Source organism: Aulonocara sp. 'chitande type north' Nkhata Bay, linkage group LG15, assembly GCF_057382095.1.
Source record: "Aulonocara sp. 'chitande type north' Nkhata Bay isolate Kocher_YH1m ecotype deep benthic linkage group LG15, A_spYH_male_GT1.1, whole genome shotgun sequence".
NCBI lineage: Eukaryota > Metazoa > Chordata > Actinopteri > Cichliformes > Cichlidae > Aulonocara > Aulonocara sp. 'chitande type north' Nkhata Bay.
Window position 1 is genome coordinate 35,490,491 of NC_141358.1, and position 16,481 is coordinate 35,506,971.

Below are 16,481 nucleotides of genomic sequence, written 5' to 3' on the forward strand. Positions count from 1 at the left end.
TTTGTCGGCAAATCAAAGTGAAATTAATTTTACTGACCGAACAGCTATTCTCGGTGTGTGTTCTGTCTTCTAGTAGCTGCACATCCGGCAGTGCAAAAGAGACTTAGCAGAGTAGAACTAGGTTATGTGTTCGGCATAAGTTGCATGGTGATTCAGCCAGGTAAGGGTGGACACTTTGATGAAACAGAAAACTCGGACTTCAAGCTCACATAGCTCGAAAACTTCCAATCTTGCTTTATAGTACTTATACACATCTAATTATAGATTCAGTTGAAAAACAACTGATCAGATTTTAAAGACAGAGCATTAATACCACAGTCAGCACTTTATTAATATAGCAGAACCACTGAGCTAAGATCTCTTTTACAACAGAGACTTTGTCAAGATAGCAACCATATAAACTCAAAACATCTCAAAAGTATCAAAAATCCAACATTACATACAGGACCTACAACATAATATGCAGCATTGCCACACTGACTGCCAGTGTTAGGGTAAATGAAGCTGTGGGTATGCAGACCTTGTTTTTTAATAGTAGTGGCGTTAATCACTTTAACCAAAAGCTTAAATACGCACTTCCTGTTTCATTAATACAGGTGAGACAGCAACACAATTCTTTAGCCGCTGAATAACTTCATAACATAAAGTGCACTTCTTCTGTTTGGATGAAGGATCAAAGTCGAGTTGTAAAAACTTGTGTCTTTGTATCGAAAAGAAATGCAGCAAAAGTTTTTATTGTCTTATAAACCTTCAAATTCATGGATGTGTGAATAAAAAAGGAAAAAAGAGCCTCTGAGGGTAATATCTCATCACCTCACTGGTATTTAATGTAACACGCCCCCAACAGCGCTGCCACTTAGGATTTTTTTTAAAGCAGTGCTGTTTTCAAGCTAAACATCCGGAGCTGTGGCTGCAGGCCGTCCATCATCCCAAGTGATTCATAGTGAGAGGCTGATGAAGCCAGCAAAGCTACAGGGCAAACCAGACACTGGAATCACAGCACTTTATTATAAGACAGGAAAGCAGCCAGGGGGACAGATATTGGGGGTGCTGACTTGGGATGGAGGGGGATTTCCGTCCTATAAAGCAGCCTCACCCCTCCCACAACAATGTCTGGCACAGAAAGATGTTCCCTTCTTTACTGAAGCTACATTTAGTTTGCTTCACATGTGAAGAAGCTGCAGTGTGTCCTGCAGGAAGAGGTGTAAAAGGAGATGCGCACTGAAGTGGCTCGTCTGAGGTTTGACAAGTCAAAGCAACAGCAATAACAACAACAACAACACAACAAGAAAACCACAAAAGATATCACGAACACTGACCTAAATCCTGTCATTTCTAATGTGAGACAGCCGCAGGCAATAAAACACAGCTTTAAAGTGAATGGTTCTCATAGCAAATGCAGTGGTGGGAGAAAAGCCCTGTTTGGGAACCAAAAACTATTTTCAGTTTGCCAAATTAGTGGCGAGGGAGCCAGTACAAACCACATCCACTCAGACAGTTCAGTAAAACCTAAATAGAGTCTGAGTAGACTCTAAATTTAAAAAAGGGAGCATTTAAAATAATTTAAAAATGTATATATTATATATAAGGTTCCAGAGGCAAACACAAAATCAGACATTATCAATAATCCACTGGAACAGTTTGCAGCAGCCTCTGTTTAATAAGACACAACTACTTTGGCCAGAGGCTCGATTAGTAATAATCAGCTAATCAATACAGCCATGGACCCCCTCGGGCACTGCTGTCTTACCTTGTGGCTGCCCTCCGTCCAGTCACACTGAGGCTTGTCATAACTTCAGGAGAGGTAAGAAAAGTTTGGGAGGAGAAGGAGGGAGGGGGAAAAAACTCCTACCTCCTGACTTCAGCCTTTGGGTCAAGTTACCGAAAAAGTTTAAAATGTGTTTCCGATTTAGAATTTCAAAATAAAACGACCACGTTGCACTGAAGGGGTTTGTTTTATCTCTTGTATACATTTACATCTCTAATCTCGTTTTCTTAAATCACGTTCTATCACAGCTCCTGTGTATACGCTGATGACAGACCTGTCAGCTTCAGTTATCTAATGTTTTGTCTGATATTATAAATACATTTAGAGCATTGAACTTTTAATTAATTAATTTATTTATTCATTCATGCTTTTGTATCGTAAAATTGATTTTCTAAAACATGCATTTTATTATTTTATTTCTCAGTAGTGATACAGTAATAATACAGTAGGTTTAACATTTGCATGATTTTTAGTAAAGATCATTGTCTGATCAGTAAATAAGTCCAACAAACAGGTTTTCTTTCAACACGGCAGAGCATACACAAACATAATTCAAACTCACGACTGCTTATATCATGACTGATGCGTTGCTTTCTACCACTCTACTTGTGTGTTTGTCGGATGCACAGAGTGATGAGGATTTGGAAAAGCATCATTGGTGTTTATACATATTCCTTGTCTTACAGGGTTTTGTTTTGTTTTTTAACCTATGAAAATCATCTTCTGTGAGCATACTGTGTATCTATTAGTGTGAGTGAATATCAAGGGTGGGGGGGGGGGGGGGTAATGTCAGCTGAAGCTTGAAAACAATTGAGGCGCTGATTTGTTTATGTTGTAGCAGGTTATCGGCTGCAAATCTTTTAACTGTTCCCAAAGCAGATCTCAGAAAATTAGTGCTCAGGATGCATTCAGGTACTTTTAAAACAAGCCACCTGCTGACCTCAGAGCAATTACAACTATGCTTACATTCAAAAGCAGACTTAAAAGTGTATATTTAACTTTTATATATTATTTATAAGAATTTGTAACTTTTTATTTTGTCTTTAATTGCTTTTTATGTTTTTATATTTTATTATAAGTATGTTGGTTTAACGTCTAATGAAATGTTGCTTTAACTGGCTTTTATTTTGAATGCAGAGGCCTTCTTTTCCGTCATTTCCTGTTTAGCTGCAACGACAGATTATATTTTGACGTAGGTTTTGGAGAGTTTGCCGCTAATTCCATCTTGAAGGAACACTGACAAACAGCTGAATGCTCCAATCAGGAACCCTGTGTGGAGCCCCCAGGGACCGACGACATAGGCGGGACTTGTTTGTCAGTTTGGTCAAATGGCGCCAAATCTGGCATGTAATCATAAATCATTTTTAAATATTTCTTTTGTTTCTTGCATGTAAGGTCATTTGTGCCATTGTAAAAAAAAAAAAAAAAAAAAAAAGCCCAACACAAGTTAAAATTTCTGGGTTTGAGATCAAAGTTTTTCCTTAACTCAAAGGGTTTGGTTGGTAAATTAACAGGAAGAAACCTCCAACAGATGCAGGGTCAAGGAGGGTTGGCCATCTACTGTGATCTACTGTGACTGGTTAGGGGCTACGGGAGGAAGACAGACAAAAGATACGCTATGGAAGAGAACCAGAGATGAATAATAACTAATGATTAAGGAGGCCAGTGAAGAAGAAGCACTCAGTGCATCATGGGAAGCTCCTTGCAGCCTGGGCTTATTGCAGGGTAACTATGGGAAGATTCAGGGTCACCTGATTCAACCCTAACTATGGGCTTTGTCAAAAAGGAAAGTTTAAAGCCTCATCTTTAAAGAAGAGAGGGTGTCTGTCTCTTGAGTCCAGACTGGGAGCTGAGAGGTTAAAAATAAAGTTTCTTGAGACGCCTTTGTGGCCGATTTATTCTAGACTGTCTGCCTGAGGGATGAAAAACCATGATTCCAAGAGATTTTCCCACATTTGGTGCTTTGACAGTTGTAGTGAAGGATTAATGACAAATAACAGCGTCACCAACCACAGGGCAGGGGACGCTGTTATTGGTCAAGTCTAACTGAACTCCTACTGGGTATTTTGGGTCCTACTTTGAGGTATTTACTCAGAATTTTGAGTTAATAAGTTGAGCTTTTGACATGCCTAATTCGAAATTTCAAGATCTGAAATTGACAAAACCGTCCAAGTATTGTGTGTCTCTTCCTGGCCTCAAAAAGGGGATGATTGACTTATTACCTGAAGTGGGAGCCCACCATCACCTCCGTCATTAAGAAAGCCCAGCAGAGGATGTACTTCCTGAGGCAGCTGAAGAAATTCAACCTGCCAACACGGACGATGATACAATTCTACACTGCAATCATCGAGTCCATCCTCACCTCCTCCATCACCGTGTGGTACGCTGGAGCCACTATCAGGGAACAACAGAGACTGCAGCGTGTTGTGCGCTCTGCTGAGAAGGTGATTGGCTGCAGACTCCCATCTCTGCAGGACCTGTACACCTCCAGGACACTGGGGAGTGCAGCTCGGATCTCAGCTGACCCTTCTCACCCTGGACACAGTCTGTTTGACCTGCTCCCCTCAGGCAGGAGGCTCCGGTCCATTCGCACCAGAACCTCTCGCCATAAGAACAGTTTCTTCCCCTCTGCTGTTGGACACATGAACAATAACCTTATGACTGTTCCCACCACTAACACATGACCCTACGTTGTGTTCACTGCATCATTCCATGTTTGGCACTGATCACCACCTGCACTCATGTATATATCATGTATATATCTATCTATCTACTTAGCACTTTTAATTCTTATTCTCATTTTTATTTTCATGTCCATTTAAGCTTAATTTATAACAGTATTTATAACAGTATGTTTGCACTGAAGCACCGCAGCAATTTCCTAATGTTGTAAACCCGCTCAACATTTGGCAATAAAACCCTTTCTGATTCTGATTGTGATTATTCGAAAGTACCTTCATAAAGCACTGTAAACTGCATCACCTGCCATCCAACAGCTGAGGGCGCTGTAGTCTTTCCAGTATGAAGGTACTCACAGGGATTCTCTACATACAACAAACAGGACGCCTGAAAACAAAAAGATTCCTAAAGTGGCTGTGACAAAGAAGCTTCCAAATGTTTTATACTGAATTAAAAATTTAAAAGAAACCTTACTGAGCCAAAATATTTGAAACCAAACAAAGAAACTGTAAAGGGTCATTTCAGTGAAATAAAGAATGAAAATATTGGCTTTAATACAATAAAAAGACATCAGCCACACACAAAGATACCAGTCTGAATGAAGTGTAACAAAGACTAACTAGGGAGAAGAGCCCTGCACCATAACAAAATGTTAAAATATCTCAAATTGATTCCCAAAATTCTTTTTCTGCTGTAAGTTTTGGTTATTTCTCCCCATTTTGATCACCGTCAAAACAAAGACTCTATAAAAAAAACTAAAAACTTAAGGATTATCATGTTGCATCATTCTCCTGACATGCTTGTTGAGTTCATCCAGTATTTTGGGGTGTGCACAGCTGCATTTAGCTCTTGTGTATCTTCAGTCATTTCTAATTCATCGCCTTGCTCCATGTTCATTACTGCAGTGGTCCTCTGGTCTGAGCTATGAAGCAAGTTCAACACAAAGAGCATTTTGTTTTTGCTGTTTGCGTGAAATTTAACAGCAGGACAGCGTGCAGAACAGAGTCACAACGGGGGTTATAGGAGTATTCATGCATGAGTCAAACATAAGCGTGCAATTAGGACTAAGTTTGGGTCCAAACCTAAGAGCTCTTTCATGCTGGTAATCAAACTGATGGCCCCAAAGATGAAACTACTGCTGTCAGTGGTTATGGGAGGGTTTAATCCAAGAACTTTTATGGATGACTGGTCTGTCCACAGGGATTTTCTTCCCACAGAAATGACCTCAAATGAACGCTACATTACTCTGTACTTTCAGCTCTCAAATGTGTCTCTGAGGATTCACGGGTTTTTTAAAAACCTTGTTAATGGTGAATTGTAACCATTGTTAAGCTTACACGGCAATTAATTGTGAAATCTGTTTTTATGGCCTTGAGGCTCAAAGTTTGGGCCTGCATTTTTGTTGGAGTCTACTCAACCTGTTTCTTATTTGTGCATCAGCTCAAACAATCAACATATTAAAATTCAAATAATACACTCATTCTCAACCATTTATTATCTTTTTCATATCACACAGAGCTGTTGTTTGCTTTCTCAAAAAGTGTAATATAAATTTTTATTACTGGGTTTAGCATTCATCCATCCATTGTTTTAGGTCACTGAGCAGCAGTCTAAGCAATGATACCCAGACCCTCATCTGCTACCTCCTCCAGCTCTTCTGGGGGTGGATGCTGAGGCGTTCCCATATCAGCCAAAAGATATAATGCCCTGGGTTGGCTCCCAGTCAGGCCTGCCCGAAACATCTCACCTTATCCAGGAGAAATTTGCCCCAGATAGTGTCTTCCAAGACAAACTGGTCCTTGGTGTCAGGCCAGACCAAGACCAAGATAGAAGATCAGTGGTCCATATTACCTTGCACAGATCGTTACTAGGACCCCACCCTGGACCCACGACTAAGCAAGAAATTGCCATCCTTCATCCAAATCTATAAACAATAGGGGAACAATGCCACTCCTTCTCTGCTGCTGGGAAGCCAGACCATCCAGCATCTGGTTTGTTTTTGCTGCCATAATAAACCATAAACTATGAGAGAAAAAGGAACATTTGACTTAGTTACAGTTCACCTCTCCCTCTCCCGAAGCAGTTTCCTTTTTGCTTATAAGCCTGTTTTATGGGGAACTTACACAGTTCACAGTGATGACATGACCATTTCTTCACCTCACACAGTCTTTATGGGATGAGGGTGAGAGAACAGAGCTATAACAATGAAAGAAAAAAACTTCTTCTTTTTTTCTTTTTAGGAAGAGCTTTGAGAGAACGCACGAGAGTCACAATCATCAAAATCTCAGCTCATGGTTTTCTTATAGAATATTGTATCACTTATTACTGACTGACACACAAAAATATGATTTAAAAAAGTGTTTAAACAACCTGGAAACAGAGAGAAATGTTTGAGATTATAATGTCAAACTGCCTTTAAATGTGGTTATAATGAAACCTGTTATCATTAGTTCTGAGAAGCACATGAGATGTTTTAAGCCTGGGGAAAGCTGGCAAGATAGTTTGTTTGATTTTGGGTTAGAGGCAAGCAGTTTGTGAACTGTAACACTGCAGAGGTGACACATTGTTGAACCTTGGTTTGGATTTGACTGATATAAGATGGAGTGTGAGCTGCTGGACAGGAAGCCTGAAGCAACAATGCTTTCAGGTCAGTGTGACCCAGCAGGGTCGACATGACACTGTGTCAATACATTAATGAGCAACACGACACTGAAAACACAGCAGGCTCTGGACGGGAAGAGCAGTGCAGTTCAACAGTTCATATCTCTGGAGCCAAACTATCCCACCCTGGAGGAACAGATACTTAGAAGTAGCAAAGCTGCTGCTTCTGTGATCTTGGTAGAAAGACCTGTGACCTGGTCCACTTCTTAAGAAACACTCATACACAGATAACCCTTTCCCCCACTTGGATCAAAACATAAAACTTTTGGTCTCTACAATGAAACAAGGCAAAAACAAACAATGACTTCAACTGAATACATTCATTTAAAAAAGAAGTTACACCTTGTCAGTGTTGAACTCCCTTTTGCCTTTAAAACTGCATTTTCTTTCAAAGTACAGATTCAACAAGCTGCTGGAAAAACTCTCAGAGATTCGGGTCTATATTGACATGATATTTTCCATCCCAAAGAAACCAGGAGTGTTAGCTTGGTGGAACCAGCAGGTAGAAGATGGGTACACTGTGGTTATAAAGGGATAGAGATAGTCAGCAACAATACTCGGGCAGGCTGTGGCATTTAAATAATGCTCAGTTGGTACTAAGGGGCTCAAAGTGTGATAAGAAAACAGTACAGTATTACTACAGTATTACTTCACACTACAAGTCTGCACCATTAATACGAGTCAGGATAGATCCATGTTGTTTATGCCAAATATTGACCCTACAGCAGAAATTAAGACTCATCACAACAAACATTTTAAATTTTTCCAATCTTACATGTTACACAAGGTTACATTTTTCCCAACCGGTCACGGCAGATGGCCCCGCCCCTCGCTGAGCCTGGTTCTGCAGGAGGTTTCTTCCTGTTAAAAGGGAGTTTTTCCTTCCCACTGTCACCAAAGTGCTTGCTCATAAGGGGTCATATGATGGTTGGGTTTTCTCTGTATGTATTATGTATTATTATTAGGGTCTACCTTACAATATAAAGCGCCTTGAGGCGACTGTTGTTGTGATTAGTATAAATATGGTATATTTATATATGGTAAGTATAAATAAAATTGAATTGAATTGTTCAGTTTTGGGGAGCCTGTGCAAATTGTAGCCTCAGTTTATTGTTCATAGCTGACAGGGAATGAAGCTGGTGTGCTCTGCGGTAGCCCGTCAGCTTAAATGTTTAATATGTTGTGCATTCAGAGATGCTCTTCTGAGGCACCAGTACATCTCGCCTGGTTGAGCAAGAGATGTGCTGCGAGACAGAATTCCAACCCAGGGCCCTTTGTCTTTCCTCATTCACTCCTTTTTTTTTTTAAGAAACACTCTTCTCCTTAACTGGGTTTTATCAATTGGTTATTTGAGTTACTCTTGCCTTCCTATCTGCAAAGCAGTTTTGGCCACTCTCCTCTTACATCAACATGTTCACCCAGAGAAACCCAGAGCTGTATATTTTTCTCTTTTTCTGACCATTTTCTGTAAACCTGGTTATGTGGGAAAATCCCAGCACACCAGCAGTTTCTGAATTACTCAAACCAGCCTGTCTGGCACCATAGTCACTTACTTAGTCACTCATTCACTTATTTCTTTGTTGTGTGTGGTCATGACCCACCCAGCTGTAACTGTAAACTGTAGAAATGGTCTGAAATTTATAAATCTATTTCAGTATACCAGTGCATTTTCCTGCTAATGGTTCTGCACGTCTCCTACAGGTTGCTGCTGTTTTTCTTCTTACAGCCACAGTTACAGACGTGCAGGAGTTCGCATGAGGAGATGTTCTGATGGATCCTACAGATGGAGGAAGCTGAAGCAATTTGGAAGCACTGAAAGGTTTTATGGCTTCTTTTTCCTCCAGGTAAGCACGACTTCTGGTTCAGAAGGTCACCCTCACAGTGACTTGGATCATGCCTAAAAAAGATGGACACACCCTCATCCTCCTAAAAGAAGAGGAGACTGCAATCAGCTAAAGTCAACCTTTTAACCTTTCATTTTTTTTAAACACAGATGTGTGGGAGAAAAAAATCTGGAGTTCCATTATGCCCAAGAAAGAGCTTTGATTTTAGTGGGCAAAGTCTCTCTCTTTCCATGTCTCTCTCAAGGTCCTTTTGAAGCTTTTAAGCTGTTCACAGGACATGTGGTAATATATCATAACGTTTTTGTTTGCTAATATTGCCACAAATCAAAGGTTTTCTGTTATCACGGATGGCGTCAACACCCAGTTCATCCCACCAGAAACATAGGGCGGTTGCTGGTTGTTTGTGTGTTGGCAAGGTTTCTCTCAGTGAGTCATTACTTCCATCAGTGCGATGATTTGTCTTCAAGAACGAACGTGCAATGTGCATTAAACACGACAAAGCCAGGAAGTTATCATTCGGATCAGTCTGAGCTTTAGCTCCACGCCTGCTCTGTGCAACACCAGAGGAGACTCTCCTGGTAGATTTTCACTGATCTTACTAAAACAGAAGTTCATCAGGAAATTATTTGTAATTTTTGAGTAAAACACCCGAACGATCTGTTCATGGATGATGGATGAAAAAAAAAATGTGGCCACTTGGGGCCAGAGAAACCACCTGTAAACACAAACCTGAGATCACAGCACGTTCCAATCGTTCCCAACTGAGAAATGATTAAAATGCTGACAAACACTGCAATAAAAACTGCTGCACATTCTGTACCATCAGTGGTACCACTCCTCTCTGCTGTTTCTCGCACTGCCGCATTTCATGGTAACATTGTAGAAACCTTTGTACGCTATTACCGGCCAGGGAGGAAAAACAAAGCTGGAGGCCAAGCAGCAGCGGCTCTTTATCAGAACAATAACCTGTAAAATAATTTCCCTGCTGAGCAGTTAGTTGTACGTACAGGATGGAGGTAGGAGTATACCTGTCTATCAGCTCAGAGTATGCATCAAAGTCCAAGAAAAGGCTGGCAGCAAAATGTGTTTTCTCAAGTAGAGTCAGAATGAGGCCACACAGGAAGGAGTCATAAACACATTTACATTGGTCTCAAGGCCTCTGCGCACATAAATGCTCAGAATTTCCAAGAAAAACAAGCTTACAAATAAATAACTGATGCAGTCTTCTAGTTTAAGTGGCTATAGATTCCTATTTCTACATCATAGTAATGATTATTTTGTCATTGACCATTTTTCCTTTAAAACTCGATCAGAGAAGAGTCGGAATCACAGGAGACCTTTATATCAAGAATTACATCATTTTAGCTTCTTGAAGTTTGTTAATCTTCCCTAAAAAAACATCAGATTCATTAAATGCCTCACCTGTCGAGGCTCTCTGAGCCACTGGCTTAAGGTGTTGAGGGTGCTCAGGAGGCAGAATGGGTCATCTGCTAATATGAAGGTTGGTGGTTCAATCCCTGGCTGCTCCAGTCAAAAGATCACTGGGCATAATGCTGAACCTCAAGTTGCTCTGCAGTGTGTTCAATAGCGTGTGAATCTTGAATCTCAGAATAAAGCGTGTGTGAATGAGGCATGTTATATAAACCAGAGCAGAAAAGTGTCACATAAGAACGAGCCTGTTTAAAAGAATGACTGATTTCTACTTTATTTATAAGTTATTATCTTTCAAATGTTTCAGCATTTTACTGACAAGAAAATTCACATTTAACAGAAAAAGGAACTCCCATAACCGAAAGAGTTTCCGTCACTCTCGGCCTCGTTACGTGTTTTCTTGTTAAATTGGGGTTAAAAAAAAATTTAGGAAACGCTCCATCACCCTCTTGCTTTATGAAGATGAGTCATTTAAACTTGCCTCACAACAGATTCCCTCTTTTATTGTGAAAATACACTTTAGCAGCTCTGGATGCTGCAATGGAAAAAAGTCCTGTTCAAACAAGTACTGGAGCTCTCTGATATGATAGTTGTGTTACAAGAACAGCCTGGAGCTCTCCTGAGTCAGTACAAGTCATCTTGATGGGAACATTACTATCCATAGATTTCACAGAAATGCTTCAAACAGTTGGATCTGAAGACAGAAACATCCGAGACTGTGCAGTTTGTGAATATTTGCAGGAAAAGTAGGAAAACTACAGCCTCAACAAAGTCAGGTGAATTCATCCTCTGGTTGGTGATGACTCCTGGATCAACATTACAAAAAGAAATATTAACAGTTACAAAAACTAGAACAATTAAGGTATTTGAGGTCAAACTCACAAATTAACTCATAGTTTCAGGAAACAAACTGTTGTTTCACAGTAATCACTCACAAAATATTACATAATCAAATTAAAATGATAAAAGTTACATAAATTAAATCAATTTTATTAGCAGTTTTAATGTTAGTGTTTTACTAAACTTATCCATTACTAACATTTCAGTCATTTTTTCTGGATTAGAAACCACTAAGATTACATTTTTAAAAACTGAAAAACTTTATTGATTTCTTCTGAGCTGCTCACAAACAGAGCTTTGTAGGATATCATATGAATCCCATGAAATTTGAATATTCAGACAAAATGCAAACACTCACCAGAGGGCTGATTTTGCCCATGCCCCTAATCTCTACAAATGCGGTAACCAACACTTATTATTTGTTTTCTGTTCATTTTCACACATGTGAGGGCTTTCCTCCCAGTTTCTGGGTAAAAGGTGAGCTGTGTAAAAACAGCAGCATGGCCTGCCAGGAGCAGTCACGACCAATCAGAGTGCAGAGTAACCGGATGGAGGGTGAAGTGAACCCATGATCAGAGCTTAATACCTGGTTAATAACAAAAATATACCTGCTTCTTTTTATTGAGTGTGAGTATGCTGAAACATGTGCGATCAGTATCAGACTATTAAACAAGGTGGAGAACTCAAACTTGTGGGTTTTAGTAATCTGGCAACCACAAATCAGAGTGGAAAGTCCCACAGAGTTTTGGTAAAGGGAATCTTTTTAATGGGAATGTGGTCCTATCGCTTACAGAAGAACAACAAGCACACTGTGCACCACACCCACAGCAGATTACTTTAGTGATGAAATTCAGATGAAAACAGCCTAAGATGCATTTGTTTTAGGTGAAAGGGTGTAACTGCTACACCAAACAATGACTGAAGTGTGCCTCATGTCAATTATTCATGTTTTTCACAAACTTATAAAACGTTCACTTCTCCACTGAGTCTCATTAAGCCTTAAATGAGTCATTAGGATCTAGAAGGCGGGCCGTGGCCTGTGCTGATTAATGACATTTTCAGACTGACTGAAAACTCATGGAAATGATGCTAAATGAAGCTTAGACAAATGTTTGATAAAGAACATCTGTCCCTCATTCCTTTTGTTTCTCCGTCACTTCTCCTGCCCACATTTTTTTTAAGCTCAGTGCTTTAAACCACTTATTTTTTCCCACTGTGCCACTTCCTCCTCCTCCTCCTCCTCCTCTTCTTGGATGTCCAGTGACTTTCAAAATTTCCATCAGCTATTCCAAAACAACCTTCACCACCACCAGCACCACCAGCATATGGACTACACACATGGTCCTATTCTGTGTTTTGCCTTCATCTGATGTGACCTTTCCCCCCTCTTGTCATTTTAGTGTTTACTGGTTGGACTGCTGAATGCAACGCAGGTCGAGACACAGCATTGTGCGATTTTCCTTTCTTATAAAAACAAAGTGGGAGTCAAAACAACATATCAAAGAACATTTTCAGATCGTATCTGTGATCTCATCCACAATTATGCAAAAGTAACATCTGCACTGGGAAGTTTGTTTGGGTTGGTAATGTTGTTTTGCACACAGATGCAGGTTTATACTTGCAACACAATGCCAACAAATCCTGGATGCAAATGTCTAAAGAAGATATTTGCTTTTACACCAGGACAAGGATCCAAGTGAACTTCAAAATCTGCATGAATACAAGCAGAAGCTTTTGAAGAGGCGCCTGGAAACCAGTGGGGGGGATCTTAAATATCCTGAAAGGGGTAAAAATGAAGTACTACTTTGATAATTCAAGGAATAAAAACTAATCATAATACTATTTAAAAACATCTGTTTGCTTTAACTTAAAAAAATAAAATAGTGGTTCCAGTAAAGTGTCAAACTTCTCTCTTGTCCCTTCCTAAGAGTGTGGATGCTTGGAAAGTGTTTAAATTTACACATTGATGCTTTTACACAGAGTTAGGAAAACTGGGTAATAGTCAAAGTGCTACTTTACTATGCTCGGGCATTTACAGCAGCCATAAAATTCAATTAACACACTCACATCAACACGAAAAGTCAGCATGTTTTTGCAGTCAACACAAATCTAACCTCTGACTTACATGTCTTTGGCTCTGCTCCTCTGTTTGATCAGAGGGAGGACGCCCTGAGGAAACGGTGCTGCATTCTGGGTTAAAGTGCATTCAGAAAGTGTAAAAGAAAAAACACCACCAGTCCCAAAGTGAGTCGTAAAGCAGGGATGCTGCGAGCGTGTGGAAACTAGGTAAAAGGTCAGTGGGAAGAAAGTCAGCGAATGGAGCAGCAGCCTTGCATTTGTGAATAACAGCTGTTTTTAATGAATCCCACATGACATCAACACATGAAGCTGTGCGCGAGCTGCGTACGAGCTGTGCACGAGCATTACCTTTCACCCACTTTTCTTCTCTGCCAAAAGTTGACATGAAAAACAGGAGCCAGACTAACATGAATCAATAATATAATGAAAATAAACAAAAAGTGAAATCAGACTTGATTTTTATGATGGAGATTTATCTTCTTCAGAAACAAATCGACGTTTTAATAAAGAGAGGTGCAGGTAAATAGACTGTTCTTGTACGTCTCGGTTTAACGGCATTATCTACGTCTCCTCATCTGCCACTCTGTCCTATGGTGTACCTCAAGGTTCTGGTTTGGCGCCCGTACTGTTTGAACTGTATTTATTATCTTCTGCACCTTTCATATCAACGTTAAGTGGATGATATCTAATTGTAAATGTCTTTTCTAAATATATCTATCCTTAAGAACTGGATGGCTGCTAATTATCTTTTACTTAACACTGGGAAACTGACTGGTCCAACTCATTGTTGAACTATTGTAATTCACTGTATCTGGGCATCAGGATTTCATTGTTGGATCGGTTACAAAATCCAGCTGCGAAGGTACCTACCAAGTCCTCCGAGTGGTCCCAGGTGACACCTAATTTGTCGTTTTTGCGCTGGCTCCCCATAAAGTTCAGACTTCACTTTAAGATCTTGGTGATCCCTGTTCAAATGTCTGCAGACTCCTATGAAAATGCAGGCAACTGATGCCTTCTTACAGAAACCTGTATGCGTTTTGTATTATTTGTATAGGCTTGGCTTTAACTAGTGGATGTTGGCATCAGTTTAACTCCCTGCATATATATCAAATTTCAAGCTATTTCAGTAAAGTAAATTCATTGTGTAGGTCAGCATCAAGGTAAGGATAATAAATCTGGGGGGACTTCTGGTTACAGCCAAGTAAGAAAGAGCTCTTAACACATTTGACATGAAAATGGAAGAAACAGACCATATCCCAGGAGTGGAGGAGAATACCTTGAAATCTCTGAGCTTCATGGAATGATGGCAGCCATAGCACAATATGATAAAGAAAATAAAGGACTGGGTTTACCAAGCTGCAAATGGACAGCGCTTATTTAGGCTTCTTGTCTCATCTTTATGCCACTTACCTGACACCTGACCAGGGATTAAGACCCTTGTAATTGGCCACCACCATCAGATTATTTTAAAGTCTGAAAGCTTCCTTTCAGAGTTCTATGAATAACACTTTGCTGAGGTTGGTTGTTCGAGAATTTCCTTGTTTGAGTTTCCTGATAATTACTAAACAAGATAATGGTTACATGCTGATCCAGCTGCTGTGCCTCTGCCTGTTTTTAGAGGCTTGGGTTCAGAGTCCCGGCTCTTCCTCTGGGTCTCCCGCTGTGCATGTCTGGGCTCAAACAGAGCTCAGGGGGAATAGTATGGGAATAGTTCATGCCCGCTAGAGGCTGATGCAACATACCAGACATGTAGCAACATCCTGACCTTTCACACACTAACCCACTGGTGCCTGAGGACACCGTCTTCCTGCGATCCCCCGCTCTGGAAACTCATGCACTGTACATGTGCAGATCTGACGGGACATGCTGTGTGGCTGTAATCTGCACAGTTACCGTGCCCTCGTGGGTAATAAACAAAGGAAGGAGGTTTCAGGGCTTATTTTAGACAACAGAAGCTGTTTTGACTTCCTACAAGTTTGAGATTTTAAAACGACAGATGAACAGAGCCTGATGTTTGTGTTTTTTTGTAATCAGACAGACAGCGCTATCCAACCCTGTGATGATGGAGGTCCTTTCAAAGATAGACACAGTAAATTACACATCATGTAACACTTTTATCTTTACACAGCATTGATTTTTATGGGGGTGTCGTCATATAAAAGCCTAAAAAGAAATACGCAGGGAGGCGATTACACTCTAGATTTGAACTCTGCCACAGTACCAAATTAAATACATGACGAAAGTGAAGTGTGCTATATTTAGTAATGATTGTAGCATTAAAATGTAAGATTTTAACCAAATATCTGTGCTAAACTTACAAGCTCATAAACAAGATGCAATCATTTTTAATTAAATAGAAGTGAAATATAAAAAAATCAAAGGTTTATTTATTTAAATTATTATTCATTAAGGAAAAAATGTTTGATATAAACTGAATATAAAGCAATCAAGAAAATTTAATTTCACCAGAGTCCATTAAATTTAACATTTTACATTCTACTTATGTAAATTTAAAAAGAATTACATCAAATTCGAGCATTTTTCACATAAATATGTTTTTGAGTCTAGATTGTGATTGTCCTTCAAAACAAATAACCTGGTAACTTTGACCCAAAGTAGTCTGTGATCAGCAGTGTGCTGTGTTTCATCTCATCATTTCTTGGTCACAATAATTTCTAGAACTCACACTTAAGCTCAGATCAAAAAAACCTACAAATGAAAAATAAATAACAAATCAAAGTCAAAAAGTTTAGTCAAGAATTTCATTTTATTTTGAAAAATCAAACTTGAGAAGTAGTGATACTATATGTGTAATTACAGTTTTTCTTATGAATGGTGATTTTTGAACATAAAAACAAAACTGTTTGACATGAAAGGAACACCACATGCGGCTTAAATCGAGGTGCAGCCTTTGAACTGCATTTCAAAGCGAGTCATCTCCCGTGTTGAAACATTAAATGTAACAGCACTAAAAAGCACATTTACCTCCTGGTACAAAACACAGTTTTGGTCTCTGTGGTTATACCTATTATTTTATAACTCATCCACCTGGAAAACAAAGTCAGGGGCGTAACCATGATGACTGTCAGGTGTCTGCTACTGGAGCCTTCTGGAGCGTTTGAATGGATTATCTGACTGATATCAGGAGTCGCTGTGTGGTACAGAAGCTTGTTCTTGAG

The 16,481-nt window shown here is 39.7% G+C and overlaps 1 protein-coding gene across 3 annotated transcripts in view; it reads right to left on the reverse strand.

The window, feature by feature from the left end:
* kank3 (KN motif and ankyrin repeat domains 3) overlaps positions 1-1,861 on the reverse strand; it is a 43,231-nt gene extending 41,370 nt beyond the window's left edge. For 2 of the 3 annotated variants that reach the window (XM_086263125.1, XM_086263124.1), the window contains exon 1: positions 1,751-1,861. The gene's annotated coding sequence lies outside the window, so the exon portion shown is untranslated. The remainder of the gene's footprint in view (positions 1-1,750) is intronic. The other variant, XM_086263126.1, reaches the window with a different exon arrangement.
* Positions 1,862-16,481: the final 14,620 nt, after the last annotated feature.